Consider the following 8,996-nt stretch of genomic DNA (forward strand, 5'->3'; position numbering starts at 1 on the left):
GTTTGGCTTGAGCCAACGACTACAGGGTTGGTAACGCAAATACTAACTTTTGATACCTCATGTCTGAAAATGGGGCCCAGTTAGCCGTAGCGGTAAATGTATAGCAATGCCATGATGAGGGTTATGAATTCGAAATCCAAACGGTCGAGGATCTTTTTGTAAAGGAAATGGTTACAACTTTCTAGGGCATACATTACACAGCGTAACAAAAATGACACTTTTACTTGTCTCAAGGATCAAATTATGCGTCTATAGTAGATTTAGGGTTGCTGTTTTCGATGCCGTTTTAAGAAATGTTCGAACACGTCTCAATTTTTAGTCACTGTTCACCAAAGTTGTACAAAACACTGTTTTCTGTGATGTTTACATGAAATTTAAAAGAGATTTTCCACCAGCCCTGCAACTAAGGTCTTCTAACTGAGCATGATTGGCAAGGCGAAGAGTTAAACCATCGAGAGGTACCACGCTAGGTCGAGCACGTTTGGTGACATTATTCTTGTTCAACAATGTGTGAAATGTTTTTGCCAACGGTTGTCACCTGGTGTGTGCTTGCTTGGAAGCGCCAAGTGTCGCCGAAGGAATTTGGAAGACGTCTATTCAAGGCGTTGGAAGGATGAGTTCGGGTTTTTCTAATTCCAAGGTCTTGGAAGGTTTTTGCCTTTTGGGAGAAAATAGTGTTTTTCGGTGTGTAAATGTATCGCAATGTGCAACGAGGAATGGGGTTGCACTTTTTCTGCCAAACAAGGTACATGATGTCATAAGTGAAGATTATGACATGGATGGTGCACGCTATGTCTGAATCAGGAGATTATAAAAATCGAATATTGGCATCCTTACTATCGATTGCAGTTGATAGATTGCCAAAAGATTTATTCTAGATGAATGTATAATTTTTCATATAATCGGTTCGAAAGTCGGTTTCCGTTTTGGGGTAACTTTGATAGTGGAGTACACATCGAACAAAATTGAATCAATTACGGAACATTTATAGGGCATTGCATACATCTAGGCGTTAAACGCTATATGACACATTCCAGCCTATATGACACACAACAGCCTTTATATTTTGCATATTAAATGTACTTGATGTTGTGACATTCATTTTGAAACATAACACTGTATATATGGTAACTAAAAGCAGTTGCATTTCGTAATGCGACACCAGGTCCGTCCCACTCGGGCTCAGATTGGGTACCACTTCTAGTACTGCATTTGGTCCCTCGGTAGTGCAAAAGGTACCCAAGTTTGACAGATCGCAGTACACTTTGAACGGCATTCTAGATTACCTTATGAGCCATAAAATTTTGGGCAACTGCAAGGGACTTGGGGTCTTTAATTTGTCTTTGGCGACACCATCGCTGAAATGCACTTTTTTAAACATCACTCTATAATCGCCTAGCGCGGTAAAAGGCTGGGCATGGCATACCATTGGTACCTCGCGTACCTGCAGGAATAAAATAGACCCCTTTGTGCGGTCCTTAGCCTCTTGCCCAGCAACTCCTATCCCTGCCTCCTCGTGGTACTGGCCGGGGTACGAGTAACCTAGGGGAAGATCGGGTAACCAACTCCCGGTGGGAACTTTGGTCGTATGCTGACAGGGAAGGGGGTTTGCTTTTGCATTTGCCTTTGCCAGAGAATTTGTTTATGTATAGAGAAGCGCGGAATCTGAAACCAAAGGTTCCAATTGAATCGTCAAACGTGGTTCCAATCGAGCAAATTCAATGAGACTCAAAGAGATGTATCGCAAAAAAGACGATGGATGTGTGTTAGTGAAAAGCGATACGAAAGTGACGTCATTGATAAGCTTGGTTTTTCATGGCGACTGATAGGATGATACGCACACTAAGATATTGTTTGAATGACCTCAATTATTGATAGTCATTGCAAATATTGTTTATAAACAAAGTCAAAATCCTCTCCGCGTTTCTCTAGTATAATCATATTCTCTGGCCTTTGCAAACCTGGAGCGTCTGTACTCCATGTTAGGAGCGGCTCACAACAGCGTCTGTTCCCCATGTCAGAGGCGGCTGATCATCGTCCGACTCTAAGCTAAACTGCGCACTATGGCCCTCCGAACATTTAGGGGGAATAGTCCTCCGGAAATCTAGGGGGTTGGTGTCAGGCCCTGCAAGCCAATCTTAAAAACACATCAGAACAGGAATGTCAACGAGAGAATACAGACCGGAACAATCGGCAAAGACCACAGCGACGATAAAGGACTAACGATTGGAAACTCGGTACGTGGAACTGCAAATCTCTCAACTTCATTGGAAGTACTCGCATACTCTCCGATGTACTGAAGACCCGCGGTTTCGACATCGTAGCGCTGCAGGAGGTGTGCTGGACAGGAGCATTGGTGCGAACGTTTAGAGGTAATCATACCAGAGCTGCGGCAACACACGCGAGCTGGGAACAACTTTCATAGTGATGGGTGATATGCAAAGGCGCGTGATCGGGTGGTGGCCGATCAATGAACGAATGTGCAAGTTAAGAATCAAAGGCCGATTCTTTAACTTCAGCATAATCAACGTGCATAGCACACACTCCGGAAGCACTGATGATGGCAAGGACGCATTTTATGCGCAGCTCGAACGCGAGTACGACCACTGCCCAAGCCACGACGTCAAGATCATCATAGGAGATTTGAACGCTCAGGTTGGCCAGGAGGAGGAGATCAGGCCGACGATTGGATAGTTCAGCGCCCACCGGCTGACGAACGAGAACGGCCTACGACTGATAGATTTTGCCGCCTCCAAGAATATGGCCATTCGAGGCACCTATTTCCAGCACAGCCTCCCGTATCGGTACACCTGGAGATCACCTCAGCAGACAGAATCGCAAATCGACCACGTTTTGATCGATGGACGGCACTTCTCCGAAATAACCGACGTCAGAACCTATCGTGGCGCTAACATTGACTCCGACCACTACCTGGTGATGGTGAAACTGCGCCCAAAACTATCAGTCATCAATGATGTACGGTACTGACGCCCGCCCCGGTACAATCTCGAGCGGCTGAAACAACCGGATGTCGCCAATGCGTACGCGCAGCATCTTGAGGCAACGTTGATGGATGAGGGCAAGCTCGATAGGGCCCCTCTTGAGGACTGCTGGAGGACCGTTAAAGCAGCCATTAACGACGCTGCCGAAAGCATTGTCGGATATGTGGAACGAAGCTCAAGAAACGATTGGTTCGACGAGGAGTGCCCGGAGATTTTAGAGGAGAAGAATGCAGCGCGGGCTGCAATGCTGCAGCATGGTACGCGGCAAAACGTGGAACAATACAGACTGAAGCGGAAACAGCAAACCCGCCTATTCCGGGACAAAAAGCGCCGCCTGGAAGAGGTGGAATGCCAAGAGATGGAGTTGCTGTACCGTTCTCGAAAAACGCGGAAGTTCTATCAGAAGCTCAACACATCCCACAAAGGCTTCGTGCCACGAGCTGAGATGTGCCGGGATAAGGATGTGAGCATCTTGACGGAAGGACGCGAAGTGATAGAAAGGTGGAAGCAGCACTACGATGAACACCTGAATGGCGCAGAGAACACAGGCACAGAAGGTCAGGACAACGAAGGCGATAGCTACGTCAGCACAGCGGACAGCGGAAACCAACCAGCTCCCACGATGGGGGAAGTTAAGGATGCCATTCAACAGCTCAAGAACAACGAGGCCGCTGGCAAGGATGGTATCGGAGCCGAACTCATCAAGATGGGCCCGGACAGGTTGGCCGCTTGTCTGCATCGGCTGATAGTCAGAATCTGGGAAACGGAACAACTACCGGAGGAGTGGAAGCAAGGCGTTATATGCACTATCTACATAAAGGGCGACAAACTGGAGTGTGAAAATTATCGTGCAATCACCATCCTAAACGCCACCTACAAAGTGCTATCCCAGATTCTCTTCCATCGTCTATCACCTATAGCAAACGAGTTTGTGGGAAGTTATCAAGCATGTTTCCCGGGAAGCTCACAAGATTGATCAGAGCAACGATGGACGGTGTGCAAAACTGCGTGAAGATCGCGGGCGAACACTCCAGTTCGTTCGAGTCTCAGCGGGGACTACGACAGGGCGATGGACTTTCGTGCCTGTTGTTCAATATTGCGCTTGAAGGTGTTATGCGGAGAGCCGGACTTAACAGCCGAGGCACGATTTTCACGAGATCCGGACAATTTGTTTGCTTCGCGGACGACATGGATATTATTGGGAGAAAATTTGAAACGGTGGCAGATTTGTTGACCCGCCTAAAACGCGAAGCAACAAGAGTCGGGCTAATGGTGAATGCGTCGAAAACAAAGTGCATGCTGGTTGGCGGAACTGAGCGCGACAGGACCCGCCTAGGAAGCAGTGTTACGATAGACGGAGATACCTTCGAGGTGGTGGACGAGTTCGTCTACCTCGGATCCTTGTTGACGGCTGACAACAATGTTAGTCGGGAAATACGAAGGCGCATCATCAGCGGAAGTCGTGCCTACTATGGGCTCCAGAAGAAACTGCGATCAAGAAAGATTCACCCCCGCACCAAATGTATGATGTACAAAACGCTCATAAGACCGGTAGTCCTCTATGGGCATGAGGCGTGGACTATGCTCGAGGAGGACTTACAAGCTCTTGGGGTTTTCGAACGCCGAGTGCTAAGGACGATCTTCGGCGGCGTACAGGAGAACGGCGTGTGTCGGCGAAGGATGAACCACGAGCTCGCTCAACTCTACGGCGAACCCAGTATCGTGAAGGTAGCTAAAGCTGGAAGGATACGCTGGGCAGGGCATGATGCAAGAATGCCGGACAACAACCCTGTAAAGATGGTGTTCACTACGAATTCGGTCGGAACAAGAAGGCGTGGGGCGCAGCGAGCTAGGTGGATTGACCAGGTGCTCCAGGATCTGGAGAGCGTGGGTCACAGTCGAGGATGGAGAGAAGCGGCCATGAACCGAGTGAATTGGCGAATTATTGTTGGCGAGGCTTTATCAAGGTAATTGGTGTAAAGCCAAATAAGTAAGTAAGTCTATAATCGCCTATATCTGCTCTGCTATGATTTTTACAATCCGGGTTTGTTCTAGCAGATCCTTCTATGTATTGATAAGAATCAGAGTGTGACTTCAAACTGGAAGTAAATATTGAATAATTGCAGAAATCATTGATTTCGTTTTATGGACGCTGCGTTACTTTTATCTTCCAACAGGGTTCTGCAAATGGTGTCGCGTTACGCAAAAAGCATTTTTTATTTTTATTGATAAAATCGGTAATGTTGCTTTCAGGTTTCAGAAAAAATGTATATCTAGTATTGTTATTTGTTTAATACATTCGACATTCTGCCTCACAGTGGGGTAATTTGATCCGACACTGGTTAAAATTAATTTAATGTTTCTGTGAAACCCTTTGAGAATGTCGTGCTTTGTAAAAGCGTAGATGTGGTCACTATATAAATTTGACAAAATTCTTTGCAGTAATATTTAGATATTTCTGTGATTTTTTAAGAATGTTTCCGGTACAGTGCTTTTCGATGGCGGCGCGAATAATCTTGAGCTTTGATACATGTTAGAATGATTGAATTTGATTGTAAAAAAAAATATGTAAACCTTTCAACGATGTACTTTTAAAAGTATGCTTTCGGCAAAGTCGACAAGCAGACGTTTATGGTTGTCGTAGCCTGAGACGAGACTCGCGGAGACGGTCTTCTTTTTCTGCGATTGCTGAGTTTTTTTTATTCCATTCAGTATTTACATTAATCTTGCGCAAGCCGTTCAAGCTCTCACATGATCATCTCAGCAAAACGCTTTTGCGTTTGCATCACACCGAAGCATAAACGGCATTTTAAGTGAAATTCTATGCCAGCAAACGTTGCAGACATTACAAATAACTAGTCTTGTGTTTAGATTTATCAGCATCTGTGGAAAAACCGTTCCGCTGACTGAGATTTTTTTATAATAGTTTATTTTGAATGCAATACTTTTCACTTTTTCAACCATAAAAACGACGGGCTGCATTTGACGTTTTGTGACAGCGAAATCTGGACTGCATATGACGTTGATATTTTTCCTCTTCGCGAGTCTCTCTCAGGTCGTAACTACCCGAAATTCAATAACACAGTGGAGTTAATGGATCTTATAAATGGGTAAAATTATGAAAAAGATTCAATAAATTATTTTAAGACTATTGTTTCAGAAATTAAGACTATTGTTTCAGAAAAGCTTCCTAATGATCGGACGAAAAATATGTAGAGCTGCTGTACAGTGGGGTTAATTGCACTTTTTTTGGGTTAAATTTTTTAACCGTTCCTTTGATAGATGATGAAAATATCCGATGTACATTCGATTTTTATAATCTGCTGGTTCAGACATAGCGTGTGCAGGTGTTTATGATTTACTAATGGTGGTCTGAAAGATACAGAATTTTGTGGCACAGGGGTGTAATTGAACCAGATATTGGGCCAATAAAATTTCAACGTAGCCATGTAGTATTTTAAGGATCATCTTTTAGCAAAATTGTTAAGGTCGTTTATGGTCTCAAAATAGTGATCTAAATATCATGGAATTCTGCCGCACAGAAGAGTTATTAAATCAGATTATTAGGTGGAATTGTGAATACATTTTAACTCATAAAATTCAGTTCCTCAATTATTCAACCGATTGTTTGAGCTTTCATTGAAAGGAAATAGTTGTACCGTAATCAGGGGTAACATTGATCATTTTTTTTAGTTTTTCTTAAATTTTTCATTTCACAATACAAATGTTACAAGTTTCATATTTTTAAAACAAGTACTGGCACCCACCGCTCCTAGCTATGTACTTTATTTTGTTTTTCGAAAGATTTAAACATGTTTAAATAAATGTTTTAAGTGATTTTTTGATTCAGCTGATATGGGGTAACATTGATCACCCAAGTAAACAACGTTCGCTAATATTGGAAATGTCGTTACTTACTAAAATCAGGGCCCCTGAAGCCGAATATGAAGACCAAACTCTTACAAGTCATTTACTTTTTGAGCTATTTCAATATTAAAAACACCTTGAACTGCGTAATACGCCTAAAAGTAGACAACTTCCTCAGGAAATTCTACATTCGTAGTAGTAATTAGTTTATGTTGCCTAATTGAATAAACTTATGAAAGATTTGACAACGGAATCGTTTTCGGCGATGCCATTTTTAGTAAGAACCGCATTTTCCTTGATCACATCGTCTGCAGAACTCATGTGAGACATGAATTTTCGGTAGTGTCAGTGAAAATGATAGAAATCATTGTTTCAAAAAGTTGACAAATTTGCGCATGAACTAAACGCAATTTTGGCAAAAACCTTAATCATCATTAGCCTATGAATATACGAAAGAGAGGCACCATTCATGGTTCGAAAATGTTTCATCAATAAATCTTTATTTGAACGTTTAACAAGATGAGTCATCCCGATCAATGTTACCCCGCTGATCAATGTTACCCCGGATTACGGTACCAGATTTAAGCGTTGGCGCAATTCTTCTGAAACCTTTCACGTTTTTGTGAGAGGTAAATACCTATGTCTCTTTTTTTTTGCACAAAGCTAATCAAATAGCTTTGCTTTTAGGTCTGGTTTTAAGAAGCGACCCAAATCTTATCAGAAAGGTGCCGGTCAGTGAAAAGATAGCCTCACACATCTTGGGGACTGCTAGGCTTCAATGGTTAACAACATGAATCACTGGAAAATCCGCAATATTTATAAAAATTATCAATTTATAAAATCATCCAATCATGACTGCCCATGGACAACTACAACTCCCTTGGAAAGATCCGCAAAACTGGGCGTAAAAAATAATCCTAGACCACTGTGCGTTTTTTATTTAACACGTAAAAAAATCATAATTATAGAACTTATAAAATTTGTAAAGCACGTATAATTGGAGGCCTTTCTTAGCCGAGTGGTTAGAGGTCGCGGCTACAAAGCAAAGCCATGCTGAAGGTGTCTGGGTTCAATTCCCGGTCGGTCCACGATCTTTTCGTAAAGGAAATTTCCTTGACCTCCCTGGGCATAGAGTATAATCGTACCTGACACACGATATGGACCGATGCGCGCGTTCATTCTTTGACGTTTCAGCAGTGCCGTGTTATTTATGTTACCAAGGAAATAAGTGAATTCGGCACCGCTCAAACGTCAAAATAGTGAACTCGTGCATCGGTCCATACGAATGTGAAAATGGCAACTTTAGCAAAGAAAGCTCTCAGTTAATAACTGTGGAAGTACTCATAAGAACACTTAACTGAGAAGCAGGCTCTGTCCAAGTGAGGACGTAACGCCAGGAAGAAGAAGAAGAAGTATAATTTGTATTGAAATTAAAACCTTGATCACCGAAGTTTATTGCAAAATTAATCAAATTCATTATTATACAACGTAAAGGATGAATGTCAACATAGATAAATGTCATGACAAGACATCCAGAAGATTTGAAAAAAAAAACTACGTTTCTAAGTTGATTTTTACGAGATGATCATTATTTACGGTTGCTCCAGATCCTCCTAAGAGCTTTATAGTGGCCACCTATATCCAAGAACAATCCCAATCATCCGTTATGTTTAGTAATTGATTTCTGATATGTTTTAAAAAAAGCGCAGTGATCTAGGATGATTTTCACGAAATGACCATTTTTACGGATGTTCCGGATATTCCTGAGGCCATTATTGTGACCATCTAGGTACATGAACAATTCAAATAACCAATTGCGTTTTATAATAAGGAGTTCTAATGAGTTTGCAAAAAAAACTGAGAACGAGCATTTTGAAATATGTAGTTTCATCCTCTAAATTTACGGTTAAAATTAACGTAACGCGACACCAAAACTTTGCACCTAGTGTAACTTTTCGAAGAATGGTCCGATTTTAAATCTTTTTTTTATGTAAACACGTATCTTGACGAGTAGGAAGAGAGTCCAAAATATAAGAGTTCTATAAGAAGTATTTATTTTACAATATCAAAAATAAGGAATTTTCGTAACGCGACACCATAATAATGTGACTATTTGAAAAAAATACG

Source organism: Aedes aegypti, chromosome 3, assembly GCF_002204515.2.
Source record: "Aedes aegypti strain LVP_AGWG chromosome 3, AaegL5.0 Primary Assembly, whole genome shotgun sequence".
NCBI lineage: Eukaryota > Metazoa > Arthropoda > Insecta > Diptera > Culicidae > Aedes > Aedes aegypti.